Here is a 25,423-nt window from a genome sequence, read left to right on the forward strand (position 1 = left end):
ATCCTGATTGGGAAATCTGGGTTGCCTGTTTGGAATAAAGTTCATGCCAGCATTCAGTGTCTTTCTGATGGCTTCTTAAAAAGAATGACCTTCTTTTTCTCTGCACATTTTGCTTACAGTAGTCACATCCAGTTCCAGCTGTCTGGAGTGAGATGGAGCTGTGTTATAAACGTAAATAAACAAAATAGTTAAGAATTTGCATTTTGCAATCCAGCCTTTCAATGTGTTATGTCTGAATGATAATCTAATATGTGATGTGGACTTGCCATGGATAAAGTCCCAAGTCTCCTGGAAATAATTTCTGTGACCACTTTTATTCCCTGTTTTCTCTTTCACGTCAGTGCAGAGCTGCCTATTCGATTGAAATGAATGGGGAAGTCATGATTGTTGAAGGACTTCTACCAGGAAGCACTGGAATAGGGTCAATAACTTGACTGTTGCCACATTGGACACTTGACCATCTCATGAAAAACAAGGAATCATTTCTAGGTAACTAGAATGTGCTGACATTGATCTTTCAAGTTTCCATTCTTTTTTGTCAGAATGTCATACTTTTTCCCTTTAGAGATGCCAGTTTCCAGGTGGGACCTGGGAACCCCCTGGAATTATAGCTGCTCTCCAGACTAAAAAGATCAGTTCCCCTGGAGAAAATGGCTGCTTTGGAGTGTGGACTCTAGCATTATACTCCACTGAGGTCCCTCCCCCCAACCCCTCCTCCACTCCCAGTTCCACTCCCAAAGCCTCCAGGTATTTCCCAACGCAGACCTGGCAACCCTATTGCCCTTTGCTAACTATGCTGCTGTTTCACATTGTTATATATAATAACTAGGTGCTATGGGAATGACTGCAGCTCAGTGACAGCACATAAGCTCGGGTAGTAAGTCTGAGATCAACATCTGCCTAAGACTTTGAACAGATTGGTGAATGCCACTCAAGCATAGTCCACAGCTGGCTAAGTGGATCAATGTCTGATTTAGTAGAAGGCCCCTTCATATGCTTTTAAGGTGCCTGCGTAATCAGAGCATGGCATGTGGTACCATTGTGGGATTATGTAATTCTTTCATAACTCTGTTTACAGTAAACCTTCTCCCTCCTTGTTCAGTCTGAGTTTCTCCTGCTGTGGCAATCCCTTGACCTTCTTGTGATCTCTGTGCAACAAAGTACATGTTGAGTACATTTGTTGGCTCCAGCTCTTAGTGACCACAGCTGGGACTCAGTGGGACAAAATGAGCGATGATGAGCTTTCTGTAACTGGCATTTGCATCAGCACAGATCCAATTTCAAAAGTTTTCACTAACCTCATCATAACACTGAAAATATAACGATACATAATCACTAGATAAATGGCCTTTGGGAACGGATTAACATCTAAGGAGCGCTTTATATTTGGTGGCTAGACATGCTAATTTAGGCCTGTTACTTATGCCTCTAAACAATTCCAGCCACCTTTTAATTAAGCTTTGATCCTGCAGTTTACTGAATACGGTGAAGGTACTTAGAGGGCAACCCAGATGAGTAACCCAGTGTGCATCTTGTTCTTCACATGCTGTTATAAATACTGAAATAATGTATGGTATGATCACTTCCACGATGGGGTTTTAAGACCTGCTTCAGACCCTGTATATTATGGTAATACTCCCCATTACTCTTTAATTCATAAGGATCCACTTGTGGTGGTAACCCTTCATTGCCGATATGGACAAACCATGCTCATCACAAGCCTACCCAGTGATGCACAATTTTGTTAGAACTGAGTAAAGATAAATATATTTCTAAAATGATAGCTTAAATAGTTAACAAGCAGTTGCACCTAAGTGACAGAACCCAGAGTTTGCATTATACATGCTCCAAATCTCATTAGCAGTTAAGGATCTTGGGTACTACAGGGTAACAGCTCAAGGTAGGCAGGTTTCTATTTCAGATGCAATTTTTGGTCTGTAACCTTTATGTAAATAATTAATGATTAAATTTATCTATGTTTACCATGTTACAGAAAATGCTGATCGGTTGGTACACAGGGAACCCTATTCTGTTGTAACACATGAAGCTCCTAAAAGAGAAAGATTGGACCACAGGTACAGTTAAAGATACCTATCTCTAGTTACTGCGCAAGGTGAGTCCAGGTTTGGTCTGGTCATGAGTTTGTTAACCTCATTCAGAATTGGTTTAAATAAGACATTGATTAAACCAACACAGAATTCCACTTTCCTATGTGTGATTTTGGACACAGTTTCAATAATGCAATGTGTATGCAGATTCCATTGATTTTCTTGATAACATATAAAGGGGCCTTCATGTAAAACCTGAATTCTTCATGAAATTCCTGTGTCCCTTTCATTGGTAATAAGTGCATATTTGCAGACGAGCTTCCTGTATTTGCTCTTCTTCCCAACAATAAGAAATGCAGGAAAGTCCCTTAAATGCAAAAGAAGGAAACATTTACTGAGAGGGTTTCTCAATCAGGTCCCGCAATGTCCTGTATCTGCCTGGACTTAAGTACCTACTCACTGTCAGGGATTCCCTTGTATAGGTAACATAGGCAGGAAATACAGGGCAACCTATGCCTAGTTGCCATATGGCTCATTGAATGAATGCACCAGGGATGCAAGAACAAAACAAAACACACCTTGGACTATGAGCATGTTTTCTGAGGTGACTATGCTCATAAATCAATTATGCTGCTCACATTTAGGGATTTTGGTTATGACAATCCTATTCATATCGGACATGTCACTAGACAGTAACAGGCACCTTGTACGTTATATGGGGCTGAGAGAGTTTGGAGAGAACTGTGACTAGGTTACCCACATGGAGGAGTGGGGAAGAAAACGCCATTCTGCAGATTAGTGTCCACTTCTCTTAACCTCTATACCACACTGTAGTTTGGGGCTGAACAGTAATGATGAATGTGAGAAATGGTTATGGTAGATGACAGGCTTGCATTTCTATGAGGCTTTAATTTTTTTTTTAGATTTGAGCTGTGCATAGATAAAAAGATTTTCCTCTCATTTTCTATATGCAGAGCTGTGAAAAATCCAAGTTAAAATAACTAAACTGTCCATGAGAACATTGAGTTATGGGTTCCCATTACCATCAGTAGTTGACCTTATACAAGAATGCTCCGAGCAGTACATATTAATGAGTGATTAGGGACGCCTCTGTTAAAACCTCACTTGCACATGCTGTGTCACAGATCACTGTTGATTTTATTGGAAAACCTGGTAGGCAGTAATGAAAGATTTGTATCCGGGTGCAAAAATTCTAGAGGCTGCATTATCCATTTCACATCTCTGTGTGAATTTGATTTATATATGTGCAAATGAATCTGATATTTGTCCGCTGCAGGTACTCTGCATTTCCTGTCTTTTTGAGCATTTCTATTCTGAAACATGATGTTACACCTGTTACATGGAAGATTTTTTATGACTTTGCTGATACCTTTCATAGATTGTAATATTGAGAAAAACAGCTGCGTGCTTATCTACACACAGATGTTAAAGAACCCTGAGACTGTTTTCCTCCTACCGAACAACACCCTCCTTGTTTTTTTTGGTTGTTCTGCTCTGTTTTCTGTCTTGCAAAATTGATTTGTTTTAGGTGTGAATTGTAGCTGGATGAGGGCAATTTAGCTGGTTGAGGAATTCCAGCTCTGTTGTTTTTATCTGTGAGAAAGTGTTATCTTCCTCCTTAGCCTTAGGACAGGAGCACTGATTATGATTTCCTGCATGTGGGGGGGGGGACTCTCCTACCCCCCCCCCATACAACAGTGTCTACACAGGTAATCACTGTTCCCTCCTTCCCATTCAACCCCACATTTTCCAAAGCCTGGGCCAGGCAGGGAAGGCTGCAGGGGGCTACCTTCTTCCCATCCCTTCCTCCTCATCTCCCAAAGGCCAGGCTGTCTCTTTCAAACCCATCCAAAGGACAGGTTGGACAGGTAAGGCTGTGTGTGTGTGTGGGGGGTGGGGGTCTGCCTCCTTCCCATTCCCCCACATCTCCCAAGGGCCAGGCTGGGTGGGAAAGTCTGGTGGATCCCCCCAGTCCCTCTGAGGAGAGTGAGGATGGGTGAAAGCAAAGAGCACTCCAATGGCCAGCTGCAGGGCCATGGAGAGATGTTGTGAGCTCAGGTCCTATTAGGGCCAGCACTCCTTCCATCCAGCAAGCAGCAGGAAGAGTTCTCTATCCCTATTTGCAGCAGACCCCCAGCAATCAGGTGGGGAGTGAATCATCTGCATGCAATTTGAACTGATTGGCCCTTACTGGCAGAGTGTAGTTTGAACTGATTGACCCTTGTTGGCAGTGTGCTCTCTCTGTGTTGGTGGCACACCCCCAGGGAGGGCCAATAAGGTAGGGAATGAGCTGTCTGCACGCAACTTCAACTTTATAATGTTTAGTGATGGTGCACCAACTGTTTGGCCCTCATTGGCAGAGTGCTCTCTTCTTATCAGTAGTACACCCCCAGGAAGGGCCAATCAGCTAGGGAGTGAGTTGTCTGCACGCAACTTCAACTTTATAATGTTTAGTGATGGTGACTGTAAAAGAACTGAATTTATTTAGTTTCACAGCCAGTTATCAGGTTAAAAAGTTACTTGGCAGCTGAAAATGTAGTGTGAAATTCTGGAATGCTTAGCCTTGCTTTAACAAAAACAACAATGTATTCTGGGGCACCTTAAAACATTCATTGACCATGCACCTATTTATCTTTTCACTGTATAGTGTAACTGTAGACTCATAAAAATGTCATGGTTTTCGTTATCATTTTGTATGTATTTTGACAGTCTGATGGAAAACCTTTTGAGATTCAATTGATATTGTTTGACTACAAACACTGACATGCAGTGTTTGTTAGGAAAGAAAAAAAAGAATGCTTAGATTTTTAGGGCCATTCCGCACCAGGATCTATGTTGAAAATTGGTTGTGGAACGAAAAAACGCCATTTTAAATAGTGGAATTCGCCGTTATGCATACCTGCCTTTGTAGTGGAATCCAGTTGCATTTCTATCATTTCTCACAGGTTTCCGGTCTCGGCAAAAATCGGTAGCCAGGAAGCGATATTGCCAAGCTTTGTCCCGCCCCTGGCCGTCAATCAAATGAGCAGCCAATGGGCGGCCATTATCATGCTCCCGAAGAGCCCCTTTCCCTTTAAGGCAGGTTAAAAAAAAAAACATGTTGCAACGAATCTGCGTTGATTCGTTGCAATGGAGAGACCAATCTAGCTAGCAGGTGGTGTTTGAGCTGCCGTTTCATCGTTGCCACGCTCCCCCCGAGTGGGATGTCTTTTCAGCTTCTGTTCTTCTTTCTGGCCTACATAAGACAGGGCAAGGGGAGGGAGCAAAAAGAGGGATAAGGATGTGGGTAGCGATGTTACATTTGGGGATGTGGCGGGGGCATGATCAGCTGACATCACTTCTGGGGTCCCTCAAACTCTGAAAAATTATTTCAGGGGTTCCTCCATGGTCAAATGGTTGAAATAGATCGTGTTAAAGCATCACCAGCCATGCAGTGGCATCATTTCCATTTGAAAAGTCTTGTGCTGTCTCATGCTCACCACCCAGATCAACTGGAAATCAACTAGCTGACTTCCTGTACGGAAGCTCTCTTCAAACACGACTTGCTGGCTTAAGAGAAAAAGCATCACGAAGAATCAGCATGCTGATCCCCATCTCCTGTCTATATGAGACTGCTAGAATCTGAGCATGGTTTACATGTGTAGGCATTGTGCTCATATTTCAGCAAATGTAGGCAGTTAGTGAGTTCTGGGGACTTGTTCTTGCCCCACCTTGACATGAATTATTTCCACCTGACATGTGTCATCTGAAAAGAGCTACCCTTCTCAAAAGCACTAAGTTGAATGCACCAGGAAGCTCTCTTTCACAAGTCCTATTGAAGAGAATGAGAGTAGTTGTATGGTTTCCATTTGTTTCAAGAGAATATTGGCTAAAGGTCTTGGCCAAAAAAATATATTGGTAGATTGAGCCCACTGTTATTAATATTCTGACTGCTACACAGGATGATATTTCAGCCTTCCATTTTTTTTTGTTTCCCTTCCTTTAGTTCTAGAGGCATCTCATCTTTCATATCTCTGTCTGCAGCCATTTATAGCCCTTAAACAAAAAAAAAAACATGTTTTTCTCTTAATCACAGTTATTTCCTCATAAACATCAATGGTCTCAGCACTGCTTGGTTCCTCAGCTTAGAAAAAGGATGACTAAGCCATACTAATGTCTACAATTTGTCATATTTAGCCCATCATCTCTCTTCATTGTGCGATTTATGAAAGCGATCTTGGGGTTTCAGTAACAAATCGATTCTTTTCTAGCAGTGTGTGGGCAGAGAAGTCAGTCATGCATCTATAACTGTCTCCTCTTGAAATCTAATCCTGTTACTATTAAACTTTCAAACTAAATCATCCAAATTCTTAATATAAATTTCAATGTACAATTTATTTCTTGACAACAAAAATAAAAGGTAGTGGGAAGGAACCATTTTTGTAAGTATTGTCAAGATGATAGGAAAGTAGGTGAAGAAAATGTCCACCTTCCCTTTCCTCTCCCCACAGCAGACATCCTGTAAGGTGGGTAAGGCTGAGAGAGCCCTGATATTAATGCTCGGTCAGAACAGCTCTATCAGTGTTGTGGCAACCCCAAGGTCACCCAGCTGGCTGCATGTGGGGGAGCAGGGAATCAAACCCAGCTCACCAGATTAGAAGTCCGCACTCCTAAACACTACACCAAACGGGGGACTGGCATTCCTACTAAGATGGCTTCTCTCTTGATAGAAGACCGTGGCATTTCCTTGCTGTTGACCTGGCCTGAAGCTGAGGGAATTCAGATGGTTCAGGATTTGCAGTGGTATGCCTTCTTACAAGACTCAGACAGACTGCAGAGGAACTAAGTAATGCCATTGGTCTGTGTAGGCTACAAGGAGCTATAAATCTGCACTATATGATACAAGTCCTTCTACTGTTTGTTCCTTAATAGGATTGCCAAGTTTGGGTTAGGAAGTTCCTGGAGAATTGGTGGTAGGGCCCAGGAAGGAAAGAGTTTTGGGACAAGAGGCTATGAACTTTGCAAAGGTCAATTATGTAGACAGTGTAAACAAATTCCCTCACAAACAGGCAAGCAGAGGGGTACTGAGGGCCAAAGATCTGTCTCCAAGCAGGGACAGCAAGATGGCTGTTCTGAATGGGAAGCAGACAGTATTTTCTGGGCTTTGGAAATGCCAGCCCTGGAAGTTAGATGTGAGCACTGTTCATATAGACACACTCTCAGTTTGATTGGAATGTGCTTTGTAAAGATGCTCAGTGTGAATCTGGAGATATGTGAAATTCACCAAATAATATCAGACTTGAAATATCCTGAATATATATTAATTAGATTTTTATTATTCCAAGGGGGGTGGGAGGATGGTGACAAGGAAAGGGGTGTTCCCAAACAACTAAAAATGCCGGCTGAAGGGAAAAACCTGATTGCGTACATTTCCATGTATGGAAGCCCCAAATGAGACCCCTTTAGTCCCCATTAAAAAAATTGAAAACCAGTTTTCTGGGGATTCCTTTGATGTAGGGCAAGATAGCAGGCAATTTGGGTCTGCACCTGAATAGGCAAATATCTGTGTTTGCAAGGGACAAAAAACTCAACCCTTTAAAAATGCAAATCCGAATGATATCCCTAGTGCGGAAACAGTCCCTGTTTCCTCACGGTTTAGCCAAGGAGGAAGAACTGGGCTGACAGCAAAGCTTATGATTGATGCTTGTCTGCCATTAAGGAATCTCAAAGCAGGCAAGGAAAAGGATAAGCATTTTCACTCTGGTCCTTTCCAGATGAAAGGTGAACACAGCTGCTTTATTGTTCCTCTGGTGTTCTATGAGTATTTGCTTTCAATTGATGCTCTACAGAAAAGGGTCTTGTGCCTTGCCCTGGGCTGCCAAAAGGAGCTACAGCCCTGAGTAGTTGTTGGTTTCCCCCACATCAAAGATTCTGTGCAGTCTACCTATCTCCTTCAAGCACACAAATTTGGAGTTAGAGGTTGGCAGGAAGATAAGGAGGGCAGCCCCGTTGTGGTAGTGGACGGTGTGGTCTTCTTGTGATGGTGACCTGAAGCATATCCTCTTCCTGTCTGGGAAACATCAGGCCTAATTTACAGATTTGGAGAGAACGCCTAATGAAATTCCAAGAAATAGCACACTCTTATCTGTATTCCTTGGGGATTACATGACCTCATCATGCTGGCAAAGCAACAAAGCAAAGGTCGGTGCAGAAAGCTTTGCTTTTCTAAATAGCTGTATGTTGAGAATGTCCACAAATGAACACATGCCAAGTGAACCATCGTAAATAATCAGCTGCATATGAGCTTGATTTTTGAGCAGTATGTGAGATATAACTAGTGGCAGTTTAAAGGAATCCATCATCTGCGGTCCTAGCTTTTTTAATGGATCACAGACTTTGTAACAGCTGCTGAAAGCACTACAGCTGACAGTCATTTTTTATTTGTGACTTTCTGCATGACATTCTAATGAGCCAAGATTCTGTTACTGAAGAATCTGGATTTTAAATTTAGTAGATTCCCCCCATCCAATTTCCTCATTAATTCATTCTTTGTGGCATTTCCCTCTTTCTTAATTTATACTCCAGTGGCAGAATTTCAAAATTATTTCTGAAACTGGTGTGTTCATAGTTTGCCACCACTTTCAGTCACTTCAGTTTATATACAACTTCCCTCTTTGCTGTCTTGCTGATGAGAAAGTGTGCACAGATAAAACAGCAGGTAAAAACAGTCTTCATGTGATCTCTCAGTTTTTTTATGACATCCAACCTACGACATCCTGGAAAGGAAAAAAAATGCCCCAGGTGGCTCCATGGCCCTGTGCAATGCCACACAATAACCTGGGGCTTTTTTTTTCATTTTTAAGAATGGGGTATTGCATTGCAATGCAAACCTCATTCTTAAAAATGAAAATTGGGTGGAACCTTACCACGCCAACTGCCTCATCTGGAGGCACAAATCCAGGGTGGACCAGGTCCAGCAGGGAAAATACTCTACCTTATGGGCTTGGGAAGAAGTGGGGCAATCAACCCCAGTGGAAACACCTGATGGCAGCTTGGTGTGGCACTGCCGATGCAGAAAATATCAGATTGTCTCTGTAATTCGTTTGGGTCTAAAGTTCCTCTGATACCAATTAACAGTGCCAAAGAACTATGAGAGCAGACCCTTTTATGAATAAAGGTGAACTGGGAGTCTGACAAGAATCTCAAGGGAGACAATTTGGAATCCCTATCTCCCCAGATCCCCCTTCTAGGCTTCCATAAGTTCTCAGGTACTTGAGCAAATTGACTCCCCCCCCCTAATTTTTCCTTTAACGATTCTCAATGGCTCCCTACATTTCACCCCATCTGGAACATATTCCATTTCTTACCATTTTGGGTTTTTCCCTCAGACAAATTTGCAAAAGTAATATTTTTCTGCACACCTTCCAAGTCATTATCCACTTAAATGGCAATCAGTTTAGCATTAGATATAGTGAAAACATTTTAGCCTATAAGCTCAAAGTTAATTACCAGAAGACTAACAAATAGATCACCAGCAGTACCTGGGAGGTGCTGTTGTTTAGAACCAGGTTAAAATAGTTACAAAGATTAATTGCTTCTAATTAGGTTTTGTCTTTCACATAGTAGTTATAATAATAGGTAAGGTGACCAGATTGTCCTACTTTTGGAGGGACATCTGGGGGCACCTGGCAAATTGTACTTATATTGAAATTAATATATATATATATATATATTGCTATTTTTGTTGCTCCATATAGACCACATTTTTAATCAAGAACCCCTCCCCCCCCCCCGGTCAATGGTGTCCCGCTTTACCAATGTTAAAATCTGGTCACCTTAATAATAGGCCATATGCAGCAGCTGTGGTTGGGAGAGGAAATGGATGATTTAGAAACAAGCAAACCAAAGGAATTCTAATGCTGTGTGAAGGATCACCACAAGTGATAGATGTTTGGCTCCTAAAAAGGCTGCCTAGGTTAATGTTATGCATCCTGGATGGCCTGCGAGGGCCTGCTTGGTCATGCTGCATGAGTGATAATCTTCAATGACCTATAATAACAGGATGAGGGCACAGCAGCAGTCTAATCAAGGGACATCCAGTGGTGCTGCTTGCCAGGCAGATATGCTTTTAAAAAAACAGGGAGGAAGCTATTCTTATAATTGAAAAACCTGCAGGAACAAATGGTGAACTTAGCTATTAAAAGACTCTTAGGATCTGTGATTTATATACATGTCTTGCATGGGGTAATTCATTTCGCATACTTTCTTAAAACATGTCTAATGTTGCATACATTGACATGGAATTACTATTGTTATTGCAAAGATGATTTGTGTTCTCTCTTTCCATTCAGGCATAGCAAAAGCAGCTTATTGTGCTTTAAAATACAAGATAAAAAAAGAAGAAGAAACTATCAGAAAATCCAATTCACAGTCAAAACATCAAAACTGTTTCAATAAGCTGTTTCATATGTAAAATGAACACCAAGCCAGCAATAATAATAAAACCCATAAATAGCAGCAATGAAGTCTTATGGCAGCAATAAAATCAATTGAGCTAAAACCAAAACAAACTAACAGCAATAACAAGAGATTCAGGTGGGTACCATGATGGTCAAAAGCAGCAGAACCAAGTCTGAGTCCAGTGGCATCTTTAATACCAACAAAATTTTATTCAAGGTCTAAGCTTTCATGTGCAAGCCCATTTCTTCAGATACAATGAAACAGAAGTCACCAACCTTTATATATAGTAACTGAATCTTAGCTATTTTTACTTAGGCATCTTGACTCTAATTGGCCCTCTTGCATCCTATCCTACCTACCTATATATACCTACATCCTCCTCACCCTCTACCTATATACAAAGGCTGCTGATTTCTATTTCGCAGTATCTGAAAAGAGGTGTGTATGTATGTGAAAGCTTAAACCCCGACTAACACCTTGCTGGTCTTAGAAGTGCCACTGAACTCAAACTTTGTTCAGCAATAAAAAGAGTCACACCAAAAATTCCTCCCAAAGGCGTCCCAAAACAAATATTTATGGGTGGTTCCATCCATTACATTTCCTGATCTAATACACTCAATATAATTTTACTTGAGTTTATGCTTCACAAGAAAGAAATGAGTGTGCAAATTATACAATGGCAGAATATCATCACTAGAACAGAACATCCATGCTGAAAACTGTAATGTTTCATGGTCCACAGAAATGGAGCTCTTAGTTTCACCTGGCCATAAGGTTTCTCTTCTTCCTCCACCCATACAACTCAAAAGAAGAATTCTGTAGCAATTTTTTAAAGACAATGTACCAAGAAATATACATTTTTTAACTATGGAGTAAGTAGAGTACCATGAACCCCAATAATTCCATGCCATACTCATAGTCAGAAGTTGGCAGCCCAAACATCTCAACTCAAATCATGCCAACATATCTGTAAACCGCTCCGCAGTTATTAAATAAAAGAGTAAGGGCAAGTTGGGAGGAGTTAGGGCGGGCTCTGTCTGGGATAAAAACTCGGAGGGGTGGCTCCTGATTCGCCCCTCTGAGTGTCAATCCTGGACCAAGGAGGCAATGGGGAGGTGCGCAAAGCGCGCCTCCCCATTGCCTCTTTGGCCGCCATACAAAACGCCTCGATGCGGGGAAAGCAGCGGGGAAAGGCCCTGCTCCTTTCCAGCCGCACTACCTCCCAACTTCCCCGGAATGGACCTGCGATACCATGCCGTCCCTGTTCCTTTCCCCCCCCAACGACCCTCCCAGAAACAGCCGTCGCCGCCACCGCTCGCCGCTGCAGAATGGAGCTTTCCCTCAACACTGCCGCTTCCTGCCCGTCGCCGCTGCCGGCTGCTGCTCCTCCACCATTGCCGCCCTTCCCCCCATGTGGCTGCTACCTCCCAGAGCTCGCCTGCCGCTGCCACCATTAGCCGCAGGTGGCCGCCTCCTCCCGGAGACTCCCGGAGCTCGCCTGCCACCGCCGCCGCCATTAGCCGCACGTGGCCGCCGCCTCCCGGGGACTCCCGGAGCTCACCTGCCGCTGCCGCCATTTACCGCACGTGGCCGCCGCCTCCCGGAGCCTCCCGGAGCTCGCCTGTCTCCGCCGCCGCCATTCGCCGCACGTGGCCGCTGCCACACGCTGCTCCCCCAGCGCCAACGGCCTTCTACACTGCCGCCCATGGATCGCCCATCGCCGCCGACGCCCCGACTTCCTGCTCCGCCGTAAGCCGCATGCCGACGACAACACACACCATGGACGATGCCTCTGAGCTTCCAGAACACCGCCGCACCTACCCAGCGACCTCACACATGACCCCCGCTGCCCTGGCCCAGGTCAGTACCGCCGCGGTAGACTCCCCGAGGCCCGCTGCGCCACCAACATGCCCCATGCTGCCAGAGGCCTTTCAGATCGCCACGCTGTTCCTCTACCCCTTCTAGCACACATTTTATTGTTCTTTAAAATGGGCTTTCAATCTAGTTATTATTATAATTGTATCTCTCTGATTTTAAAGACTGTTCTCTCCTCCCCTTTGCTTTCTGTATTTCATTGGGTTCTGTTGTCTCAGGACTATCACACATCTCTCTGAACTCCGCCTTCTCCATTAATCATCTCTAACCTCAAAAGAAAAGTGACAGCTGTCTTTTTTCCTGTGATACTATGAATGTTATATCTTTATATACAGGACTGAATGCCAACAAATAGCAAGGCAGAAAGTATTTGTGCTGTAGAAACCTGCTGGGTTAGCCTTCACTTCAAGAAGTCAAGACTAAGACCTTGGTACCCTTATTTTACCTCATTCTATGTAGTTATGGCATAATCAAGGACACTTCCAGCTACTATGGCTAGGCATTCTTTCTCATAATTTCCATCATAATGGTCATATTAATTTCTTTCACAGCAGGCTTACAGTGAATCTGTATACTGCACAAGTTCCAAAGGCCATTTTTAATAAGCCTTTGGAAAAAGAGCAATAGGTTGATATAGTTACCTATCTTAAATCACTGTGGGTGCTATCAGGCAATTATAAAGTTTTATTGTTTTATTATTATATACTCTCAGGTGGTAAAACAAATTAAATAGGTGTTATGTTTCAAAAGCAATAACCTGCATTTTAGTATGCAGAATACTTTGTTTCCAGCAATATTTTAACTTTCCAGCAATATTGATTTATGCTATTAACATTTCCATTTTTAAAAGTTGGGGGGGGGGAATTGAAAAGAGGCATCCTCAAAACTTCTCTATGAGGCACATCTTTAACCCACTCCTAGCAGTGCGGATTAAATAATTTGGTAAGGGCCATGAGGGTGGGCCCTGTCTGTGATGAGGAAGGGTGCCAATAGGCCCCTTCCCCGGACTGACAATCGGAGGGCCCTCTAATTGTCAGTCCGGCGGCAATTGGTCCCTTGCCGCCAGACTGACTAATTGGGAGGCGCAAAGCAACTCCCGATCCGCCCCCATTTCACCTTGCCCGAATGCGCCCGGCCGCCGCCATTACCTCCTTTGCCTTCCAGGCGGACGGTTGCTGCGCTGCCGCCCGCCCAGGAAGGCCTGCCCGCCGTCATCCTCACACTGTCTCCTGATTCAAAGACACCAAGGAAGGGCCGGCCGCTGGCCTCATCGTGCTGCCTCCAGCCGCGCCAGCCTCAAAAACGCCTGGCCCCGGCCCACACGGCTGGGACCGGCCTGCGCCGCCCCCATCATGGCTGCACATGCTGCTACTGCAGCCCGCAACCGTGGCGCCACCCCCGCGCGAACACGGCCCGCCCGGCCTTGGGCCGTCGCGACTATGGCGCCTTGCACCATCGGGGCCTACAACGAACTCCACACAACGGGCCCCTCTCCTCCGCCATCGACTCCAACGCCGACGCCCAGATACACCATGCCACACCATGGGGGAGTGCAGGACGAGCCACCTCGCTCTCACATGCCCCCCTCGCCCCCCTCGCCTCCCGGCCCTGTCCCGCCACGCCCCGCAAGACTCCCTCACCCCACTAGCGCCAGCTGCATTCAGCCTGCAGCGGGTTTATTTACTAGTCTACATTAGAAACATGCTGGCTGCAGTCTTAAAAACACTTTCCTGGGGCTAAGCTTAATGTATATAATTTGGTTTACTCCTAAGTAGACCCCTTAGGATTGCTCCTGCTGGCTTAAACTCACTTTCTCAGGGAATCCCAGAATTGCTGTACTGTGAGAGTCTGGGCTAGAAATTTATAACTGACTAGTGCTTGAAAATAGAATCTCCTTAATTCTTTGGGGAAAGCAATATCAAAGTAATATAACAAGGATACCTATTTGTAATGCTGATACCCTGTGAAACATTGGCTTTGGGAACTCTGTCAAAGGCAAATGCTTATGCGATTTGGATTGGGGCCGCATGCAAAAATGGGTTTAACCCTTCAACCCCTCTTCAGTTTTTCTAGCTGAAATCAGGCTTCCTGTGCTGAAAGTGCTGGGAATAGCCAAATCCAGGCAGCTATAGATAAGGGAACATTTTGTAAGCCAAGGGATCTTGGTTTGTATCCTATGATTGGTTTGTAACCACAGAACGGCAATTTCATCATTGGAGGAAGGGGTAATTTTCAGGTATTTACTATACGTTTACACTCAGGATCTCAATAGTGTTTGCATGGTCTTTGGTTGAGGCCAGAGCCAGGAACAACAGGGGACCCTCCTCTGGTTATGCAATAACATCCAGTGTACCCCATCCAGGTGGGTGAACGGCTGCAGGGATTGGGGGAGGAATTATACTGACAATCTTGTTTTATCCTCTTGGCTCAAAGTGGTTGTGTGGTTTGGTCATTTGCTGGCTTAAATCGAAGTAATTTGGCATTGGTTGCTTATACTTCATAGCCAGAGATTCATATAATCTAGTCATTCCCACCCCCTCCAAATTATTGGTCACTTTTCACCATATTAGCCAGTGAGATGGAATATGCTACGTCGGATGGTGGTGGAGTCTCTTTTGTTAGAAGATTTTAGGAGGAGGTCAGATGAGCACCTCTCAGGAGTGTGTGGTTTTTAAGTCCCTGAGAAGGTGGGGGGCTGGATTGGATGGCCCTTTGTGGTTTCTTCCAGCTCTCTGAATCTTTCCTGCCTCTGAAAAAACTGGGAGTGAATTTTACAGCAGTGTGAGCAAATTTTATATCAGCTGGTATGTGCTTATCAGCAAATTTTAAAATAAATCCAACAAAAGGGAGTTCTTTCTGCTTGGAAACAGAACTGCAGAGTCACCCTTCACAATGGTTTTATCTGCAGCAAGCAGAAGTAGTTTGCTTTGGCTGAACTGGAATTGCAGGGAAGAGACTAGCAAGTAAGCACTTATGGCCTGGCAGTGACCTTTGATATATTCCTGCTATGTGGGAAGAAGTGAAAAGCTGCTCAGGAAAATAGATTAGGTAGAAATAGTGCCAGAATCCCTAAATTCTCCAGTATTGTAAATGACAAATAACCAGATCTAAATAGTAGGTGTAGTCTGGTCTCGACCCCCAATTTTATAGAAAATCTCACAGAAGATTTAAAAATATCCCATATCACAGAGTCAATTGAATCAGGAGGAAAATTAAGAATCCTTTTTATAATGGTCCTTTTAATGTGGAAAGAGATTCTGAGAAGGGGCTGATATTAACTGAGTAGTCATCATCAGATTTAAGTTCTGTAAAGTCAATGGGCAGAAAAGGGTGTAACAATTTTTTCAGGATTCCACAGTCATTGTAGCTGTCATTATACATTGGTTCATAGTGTTGTTCACTGTCTTAATGATATCAGTGAATGATCTGTGATACTTTTATTAAGCATTGATTCACAGAAGTCCTTCCTATGTGCTGAAGTCAATACGGTTTGATTTTTCAGTTTAGCATGTTGACTACAAATGAACATCTTGATAGGATTAGTTATATCCATTGAGCCGCGGCGGAACATGAGGAAGCGTCAGGCTCTTGCTGGACTTCATGGCCCAGATCACATGGAGAGGGCCGGGCGCGGGCCTATTTAAGGCCGAGCCTGAGGCATCCCGCGTCACAGCCAGTTGGACAGCTTGCTGTCTGATGAGCTGTTCGGTAGGCTGGAGGTGGGCGGAGAGTGACGGGCTGAGGCGGCGTTTTTTTAGGTGGGATTGCTTTAAGCTGCCAGCCCGCTTGAATAATAATAATAAAAAGCCTTTTGGCTGGTTAGTAGAAGGAAGAGGAGTAGCAGGGGCTGAGGCGGCGGTTTTTTGTGGCACAAGTGTGCTTCACGCAGCCGGCCTGCTTAAAATAAAATTAAAAAATAAGCCTTTATTGAGTGGGAGATTGCTAGTTGGCGCGGAGATGCCTGGCCATCGTCTTTCGGCCAAAAGGGTTGCAGGGACTGGGCATGCTGTGAGGGATGCCCCCACTCATTCTCCTCCCTTATCAGGAAGCCACACGGGCCCTAAAGAGACCAGGGGAAGAAGGGCCAAATCAGCCAATAAAGCGGCGGGGAATAAACGTGCCGAGAGGGGTTCCCCCTCCCATTCTCTCTCTCCATCCGCTAGCTGTGCGGACTCTAAGGGGACCAGGGGAAGGCAGGCCAGTGCATTGTGGGCTCACAACACTTGGGCTGGCACTGTGCCTAATCCTAAAGCAGGGGCTGGAGCCGCCAAGAGGGTTGAACAGGCACAGGGTGAGAATAGTAGGACGCAGGGGGCAACTATGGGAAGGGCAAAAATTGCTGCCCGCAAGGCTAAAAATGCAACCAGGCCTAAGGAGCCTCGAAGACGGCTCAGGCCTCAGGCTCGGGGGGACTCAGCCTCATCTGACAGTCAGGCCAGTGCTTCACAATCAAGTGCTGTGGGTAGTGATTGTGAATTTGGGCATGGTCGGCAGCGGGCTCAGAGGGAAAAGTCACCATCTCTGCTATGCAGGCCACGGACAGGGAGCAAGAGGGCAGCAGCTGGGCCAAGGGAGGCTCGTTGCTGCAGCCATGTGTGGCATCTTGTATAGGGGGAGTCATGGCATGCCGTCCCATAGATTACATACCAGGCTTTCTACACATTCTTCATCTTCCCGGGGGTCCAATTCATCTAAATCCCCTGGATATTGGGAAGGGTACTCCAGGGTGGTGGCCCCATTTGCTAGGAAGGGTACATCTGGCTCAGCATGGTCTGAAGCAAGTACATCGCCATCGACTAGTCAGGCGGGTAGCTCTGACTCAATTGTGGTTCAGGAGGGGTCTTTGCAGAAGGGGACCAGACGCAGGAAGAAGTAGTCTGAAGCATCAAAAAAAGCATAGACGTTCTTCCCGAAAGAGTCCCTCATCTGGTGAGTTGTCCTCCTAGGACGAGGGAGAGAACTCCATTCATGATGGTTGGTTTTGGGTAGAAGGGGCCTTTGTGCCAGACCTTCTACTGTGGATGGCGAATCATAGAAAATGGCTTCTTAATGAAGCAGGGATCAGTAAAGAGAGAGATAAGATGGCGGCGGGGTCAGTTGTTGGAGTTTAATGCTCCACCCGACGCCTAAGGAAAATGGGTTTTAATGAGGCTTCAAGCATCCTTTTTTATCTGTATTTGGGGAGGATTTTAGAAAGAACCACCTGGTCCCCCTCACCCGATGGAACTGACTCGAAAAAGAACTGGAAAAAGAACTGGACAGAGCTGAGAACAGTGAGTGCGGTGAGAGCGACGAGGGAGGGGGATGGGCAGAACAGAAAGAACAGAGAGAACGCAGAGCTAGTAAAGGGAGTGACGACCCTGCGGCTTGATAAAGACACCCGGCTGGATTTATTGCAACTGTGGAATGCAACTCAAGTCAGGGGTGTAGTGGAAACGCTACCGTTCACCCCCCCTCGCCCTCCCCCCTCCTCACCTGCTCCTTATTCCTCACGTCTGCAAGCTCACCCTCCTCCCTCTGGGGAGCTGCCTTTAGGCTTGTTCCCCGATTAAGTCCACAGAGGGAGACAAAAGAAGAAGTCCCTACCAGGGTGGGAATTGTGGGTGAGGCCACAGCAACTGAAACACGCTCCTGCACGGCAAGGGACTGGAGAGAGACCGCGGAGCGGCATTCAGGGTTTGGGCAGCCATTTGCTTGGCAAGTGCGTAGAACCAGCACCCCAAACTTAAGAAATCGAGCTGCGGAGGAAGATCTCCCTGCGTATTCCCTGCTGGCCCTGCCGCTGGGTGGGGCATTCAAGGGCCTTTGTTCTATTGTGAGCTGCCGGCCTGGGAGGCCTTCGGAGCTGTGCTACCACTTTAAGCTATGAACCGGCATTACGAAGATCTACCATCCTGCGCTCTCTAGTGGCTCGACCTGGCAGGGTCGTGAAGATCATCCGGGAAACGCAGCCCTGGACCTCCAGCGTCATCTACTGGCCTCCAGAATAATCATTCAAGATTATCAGGATCATTCTGCTGGACTAGCAAAACAGCTGCCTCCTGGAGTTACCATTGGAAGCAGGCGACCGACTAAAGTGGAAATTGGACTCAGCACCTGCACGAATCAGCTCATTAGGGGGTTGAGGGGAAGGGGCAAGATAAGGATAAGAATACGGGCATACTCAAGGTCATCTACAGGGAATTAGATAAGTTAAGGTGCCCTAGGAGGGATCTATTGGAACCAGTGGGGGGCAAGGTCGTGAGAACCCCCTCAAGGCGGGATCTGACTAGGCCCTAGCCTGCTGGTGAAATAGGACTGCTGGCTTGCAGAGATAAGGTTAGGGAGGGAGGTTAGGGTGGGTTTAGTGGGTGGAATTGGGTTGGGGGGGCTAGGGTGGGATATTCAGTGCAACCTAGGAGTATTAGTGCTAGGGTTCTAGGGCAGCTAGTTAGCTGAGGGTTTGTTCCCCTGGGAGTATGATTGGAGGGGTACCACCACGAGGGGGTCCCAAGTTGGGGCCGGGATCTCGTCCATAATGGGTCAAGGGTGATATGGCTGGGGGAGGAGGTTAGACAAGAGAAGGTCAGAGAGCACTTGTGTTAGTCCTTGGGCCAAGCCGTGGTTACACGGCAGACGCCCGAGGCGTGCTCGCTGCCCTTCTAACCTCCGTCCCATCCCCAGATATACGGGGGAGGAGGCAAGGGTGGACCCGGTCTTGGTCCTGTGCAATGCAAGGTCAATCAACAACAAGGCCTCAACTCTGCAACAATTTTTCGCGGAGTCTGGGGCCGACCTTGCGTGTGTGACTGAGACCTGGGCGAGGGGTGGCGAAACAGTCGCCTTAAAGGAACTTGCCCCCCCAGGGTTTGCGGTCCTGCACCAATCCCGGGTCCATAGGAGGGGAGGGGGGGTGGCAATCTTGGTCCGGGAGTATTTCTCCTACAGGGCTCTCCCGGCCCCAGACATCAGGGGAGTGGAGTGCGTCGGTATTGGGTTGGACTCGGTCGAGAGTTTGGCCATCTGGTTGGTATACCGTCCGCCCAACGCCCAACCAGATGTCCTGCCGAGCCTGCTGGAGGCGGTGGCCGCCTGGGCCTTGCAGTACCCCAGGCTTATAATCTTGGGGGACTTCAATGTCCATGCGGACGCGCTGCCCCCAGGACTTGGCTCGGACCTAGTGTCGGCCATGGCGACGCTGGGGCTCTCGCAATTTGTTGCTGGGCCCACCCATCAGGCCGGCCACACCCTCGACCTGATCTTTGGGGCAGGGATAGAGGTGGTTCTGGATACAGCTTTGGCCGTACCATGGTCAGACCATTATGCCCTGCGGGCTCGGATCAAGACCCCACCCCCTCCCCAGTTGGGCGGCGGGCGCATTTTTGCCCGCCCAAGGAGACTCATGGATCCAATTGGTTTCCAGAATGCTCTGCGGGACCTGAAACCTCCCGGCATCTCGTTAGCGGCCATGGTGGAGGACTGGCAGTCCCGCCTGTCGGCTGCCATAGACGAGATTGCTCCTAGACGTCTTCTCTGCCCTCGACTCAAACGGGCACCCTGGTATACTGGGGAGCTCCGGGAGAAGAAGAGGGAATTGAGACGACTAGAGCGAGTGTGGCGGAAGGCCCGTGACGAGGCTACAAGAACATCTCATCGCACGTTTATGAGGGCGTATGAGATGGCAGTGAAAGCGGCTAAACGTGAATTCTTTGCCGTGGAAATTGCATCCGCTAGCTCTCGCCCAGCTCAACTATTTAGGGTTGTTAGATCTCTTACCGCCCTGGAAGATGGGCGCCAAAATAGTAGGAATTTGACCATCAGCTGTGAGGCATTTGCGAGCCATTTCGCGGATAAAGTCTTGTCGCTCCGCCACTCCCTTCCAGCTACAGTTAATACAGTTAATGAACTAGAGGCCCGTTGGCCGCCTTTGGAGGTAACGTTTGATGGCTTCAGGCGGCTCTCTTTATCCGAAGTGGACGGGTTGCTGGGGAGGATGAGGGCAACCACCTGCCCCCTTGATCCCTGTCCGTCTTGGCTCCTTAAGGGGAGGGATGGACGGATAGGTGAGCAGCTCAGGGATATTGTTAACTGCTCTCTCCAGTTGGGGGAGTTTCCTGAGGTGCTGAAGGAGGCGATGGTGTGCCCTCTCCTCAAGAAGCCATCCCTGGACCCACATGACCCTGCAAGCTACCGCCCAGTAGCGCATCTAGCGTTCCTGGGTAAGGTGGTAGAAAGGGCTGCGGCGGACCAGCTCCTAGCGTTCCTGGAAGATACTTCGGCACTCGATCCATACCAGTCTGGCTTCCGCCCTGGTCATGGGGTGGAGACTGTGTTGGTCTCCTTGTTGGATGACCTTCGTCGCCACTTGACCGAGGTGGCTCTGCTGTGCTAGTTCTTTTAGATCTGTCGGCCGCGTTTGACGTGGTCGATCACGAGCTGCTAGCGAGCCGCCTTGCCGGTACGGGGATAAGGGGTACAGCGTTACGCTGGATACGCTCCTTCCTCCAAAACCGGACACAGAGGGTAGCCGTGGGAGAGGAAGTATCGGGCCCTTACCGGCTCCCTTGTGGGGTCCCACAGGGCTCAGTGCTCTCTCCTACATTATTTAACATCTTTATGCACCCTCTGGCTCAACTGGTACGGAGCTATGGGCTGGGTTGCCACCAGTACGCTGATGACACCCAGCTCTTTCTCCTCATGGATGGCCACCCGGACTCCCCCCCAGATCCATTTGCCAGATGTTTGGAAGCCGTAGCTGGATGGCTCGAGCAGAGTCGCCTGAAACTCAACCCCTCCAAGACGGAGGTTCTGTGGTTGGGCCGTAGGGGGGCAGATCAGGAAGCGCGCTTACCCTTTCTGGCCGGGACGCAACTTAATATCGCATCTCAGGCCAGGAATTTAGGGGTGACCATCGATGCCTCACTAACACTCGAGGCACAGGTTAAACAGGTAGCTAGCCGGGCATTTTTCCATCTTCGCCAGGCTCGGCTACTAGCGCCCTATCTGTCCTTTGAACACCTGGCCACAGTGATCCATGCGACGGTCACCTCTAGACTAGATTTCTGTAACTCGCTCTACACCGGCCTGCCTCTGGGCTTGATCCGGAAACTGCAACTCGTCCAAAATGCGGATGCTAGAGTCCTCACAGCTACACCATGGAGGGCTCACATCCAGCCAGTTCTGAGGCAGCTGCATTGGTTACCGGTCGCCTTCCGGATCAGGTTCAAGGTTTTGGTTTTGACCTTCAAGGCCATCCGTGGTCTAGGCCCAGCATATATGAGGGACCGCCTTTTGTCCTATATCCCCCGCAGGGCTTTACGCTCTGCGGGGGCTAACCTACTGGTCGTTCCCGGCCCCAAGGAAGCCCGCCTGGCCTCGACTAGGGCCAGGGCCTTTTCGGTCCTGGCCCCAACCTGGTGGAATGAGCTCCCGGAAGAGCTGAGGGCCCTGCGGGAATTACCAGCATTCCGCAGGGCCTGTAAGACAGAGCTCTTCCGCCAGGCTTATAACTGAGGCCGGGCGGAAAGAAGATCAGCCCCCCCCTCACAAACTGGTGCTATAGAGCATCACCCCCCACCGTAGATGAGGATGCGGAGAGCAAATGAGTAGGCTACGCCATCGCTGTTACAATTATTGTAAATCATAGGTTTTTATTGTCATTTTATGGTTTTAGGGGACGGGTTTATGTAAGCCGCCTCGAGCCTTCGGGGGGAGGCGGGGTATAAATATAAATATAATAATAATAATAATAATAATAATAATAATAATAATAATAATAATAATAATAATAATAATAATAAAAAGATGGAGGAAACCCCCGACGGGGTTTAAAACTGGAGAGGCACCTCCAGGAGTTCGTCTGCCATCAAGGGTCCTTCATGGATTCTTTTGTGGAACTAGGGTTCCTCTTAACGTCTTGCATGACAAACTTCCCCTCAAATAGGCCAAATAACACAATGCCAGCTCCTTGTCCATAGGACAAGCAGAGTGCAGCCCTCTCGTATGCTCGGCAAGTCGACGGTGCCAGGGATGATAAAACCCCATCAACGATTATTCGATGCCAAGACTCCACAGCTCTTCCAGGCACGCTTCTGGATCCGGATTTGCCGCTGGGGTGAGCTGACGAAACCTCTCTATCTGAAACCGAGAGAGGGCATTGGCTAATTCATTCTGCACGCCCGCTACATGCTGCACTGAAAAAGATATATTAAGCGATAAACAGGCGAAAACCATGCGCCTAACCAGCCACATGATTCTGGGTGACCTGGACGTCTGCCTATTCAAAACCATAACAACTGCCTGGTTGTCTCACCAAAACAACTCCTTCTTGTTAGAAAAAATCTCTCCCCCATAGTAACACAGCTATGGGGCTACCAGGTAGCTATTGCAGCTACTGGTAGCTATTACAGCTACCAGGATAGAGAAAAATTCTAAAAATGTCAAATCCCGATGAATGGCATCCGACCAATTGTCTGGCCACCGCTCAGCACACCACTTATTATTAAAGAACACGCCAAAACTGCTGCTGCGCGCAGTGTCTGAGTGCACTTGCAGCGTGTCCTGAACGGGACTCCTGACTAAAGGGGGTCTCCTTACTGAGGCTGGCCACTCAAAAGGTGCGGCATACCCGGCTGGGAGGTTAGGGGCCTGTGGCCAGGCAGCTGGGGAGGCCAATGGAGGCGGATGCCCGTTGGTCCCCTAAATGTTGCTTCCCTGTGGAAATCTCTTGTGATGTGGCATGACCCACTCTCCCGGCTGGGAGTGAGGCGGGGACCCCAAGCGTCATGGGGGGCATATGATTCGAGCAGCCAGACGGGTGGATGGTATTCAGGTTCCCCTATCGGGTCGTGTGGTGTCAATCCTCTGTTGAGGGGAGGTAGCAATAAAGGCTGCGGCCATTTTACTGCCAGCAGGAGTAGCGTCTTCCTTATTAGTCACCACCTGATAGTCAATATGAATGATAACCATGGGTACTGGCTAAGAATGTGAATCACGAGCAAAGAATTCCCCTGATCAAATCTCATCTCATCCATTAATTCTAGAGGTGACCCTAAGCATGCTGCTATCTCTTATTCTTTGTCTCCATCATCCATCTGGAAATTATATAATAGTCTAACTGACATGCTACTGTGAGGATTACTGAAATGCATGGAAATCTGAATTTCTCTGCCAATATTTTTGTTCAAAATAGAAACATCAGATATTACATCATCTCTTAGCATCACATGTTACCTTCCCCACTGATAGAAGGGAAACGCCAGTAAATGGGGTGGAGAAATGCTGTATGCAGCCACATCACACATCATTATGATCAGACACTACCATGGAAATGATACTCTGGAGGCATCTTGGGTCAGTGTCAGCCATACATCTTCCATTGTATTTATCTGGGCCTTGAAAAAAAAAGGAATTGTATAAAAGTTCCAGTTTATCACTCCAATAATGGTAAATTCTGTCACAGCAATCTATAGTGTGAATTGGGTTTGCTGAAAACATACTTGGAAAATAAAAGGATGATTCCTCAGTTCCTGGGTAATGAAGCTTGTTAGCAAACAAGGTCTGCCTTATAGGATAGTTATAAGGATTGATGAGATCATGTATATTAAGTCTAAGATACTTTGTAAATGTCAACTATAGTTAATCAGCTGAACCTGATGTCATATATCATGTAAACTAGGCCAATGTGGTTGCATCCACACATGCTCTAAATTAGGTGATGGTCTAGCTTGCTGCTTATTTCAGATCTGTTTTATTGCAATAAATAATCCCCCATTGTATTTGAGAAAGTGTGAGTGCACATGAAAGCTAATATCTTGAATAAAATTTTGTTGGTCTAAAAGTGCTACTGGACCCAAAATTTGTTTTGTAGCTTCAGCCCAACATGGCTACCCTCCACTCAAGGGTTTTTGAATCTTGGTGTTCTTATCTTTCCTGTGTTTTTTTTTCTTGACAGTACAGAAGGAGGATGCCTAGTCTTCCTCCTCCTTGACCAGTATATTTATTGTAGTCTTTGATTCCCTATTTAGTTTTAACAAACACTGTGACAGATTGCCTAGATACAGAGACAAGAGGTTCAGACCTGAAAATTGCTGACAATAGAACTTTGAAAACAGTTAAAAAAAAGGAGCTACAAATATTTTTTGAGGGTAGAAGTCCCCAAACTCAGTGACCTTGACGTCCTTGGTTCTATAGAAGACGCTGGCCTCCATGTGATTATGGGAGCTGAAATGCTTATAAAGTGACTCCAAATGTCTCTTGTCAGGAAGCAGATGACATGCTAAATTGCTCTGCAGATTGAATGCATAATTCAAAGATTTCCTGCTACAGGATTTGTCAGTACAGCCATTTTGTCTTTTTTGGCAATTGGTTGCTTTTGGACGACTGTCTCCAGCAGTCTCTCTTTTGCTTCCTGTCATAGGAAGGCCTGTTTCCTGCTGCCGAATTCCTGATTAGCTTCTGCACTATTTTAGTCCACAAAGGGCTATGTAGCAGGTTGTTTCTCTGCTTCTGATATTGATTTGTGGGAAATGAAGCCAAATTACAGCATTACCACAACAGAACATCTGAGCCCTTTGAAAAATATGAAGAGAGATACAAATTAATGCTTGCTTTTCTTATTTTTGATACATTTTCCTATTCCTTTCTTCGAATCCTGATGGGATGCGTAGTGTACATAGGGGCATATACTTAATATTAATAGCAAAAACTTCAAAAATCCAGAGGCAAAATACATTTGGATAACCAAGTGCCAGGGACAAACAAAACTGGATAGCCACCTCTTTCATGTCCTGCTGATGCTCTTCCAAGGCAGCTAGGTGTTGGAAGAGAACTATACTGTCTGATCCAAGAAAGCAATTCTTATATCCTCAACTCCAAACAATAGTTTTCTTGATTAGATTTTTGACACATTTATACTGGGCAACATCCTCTGCTCCCCTTCCCCCAGCATAACCTCTTTTTATACACATTGTGAGCTGTTATTTCCTAACTCTAAGGTTCATCTCATTGCTGTCTGGTGTCTTACATGGACTTCTAGCCTCTCTTATTCTAGCCTAGTAGCA

The 25,423-nt window shown here is 46.5% G+C and overlaps 1 long non-coding RNA gene across 1 annotated transcript; it reads left to right on the plus strand.

Annotated features, from left to right (window-relative positions):
* Positions 1-353: 353 nt before the first annotated feature.
* On the plus strand, positions 354-11,872 carry LOC143841168 (uncharacterized). Its single transcript, XR_013232605.1, has 3 exons — positions 354-489; positions 1,994-2,075; positions 11,802-11,872. It is a non-coding gene; the product is annotated as an uncharacterized LOC143841168 (long non-coding RNA).
* Positions 11,873-25,423: the final 13,551 nt, after the last annotated feature.

Source organism: Paroedura picta, chromosome 1, assembly GCF_049243985.1.
Source record: "Paroedura picta isolate Pp20150507F chromosome 1, Ppicta_v3.0, whole genome shotgun sequence".
Classification (NCBI taxonomy): domain Eukaryota; kingdom Metazoa; phylum Chordata; class Lepidosauria; order Squamata; family Gekkonidae; genus Paroedura; species Paroedura picta.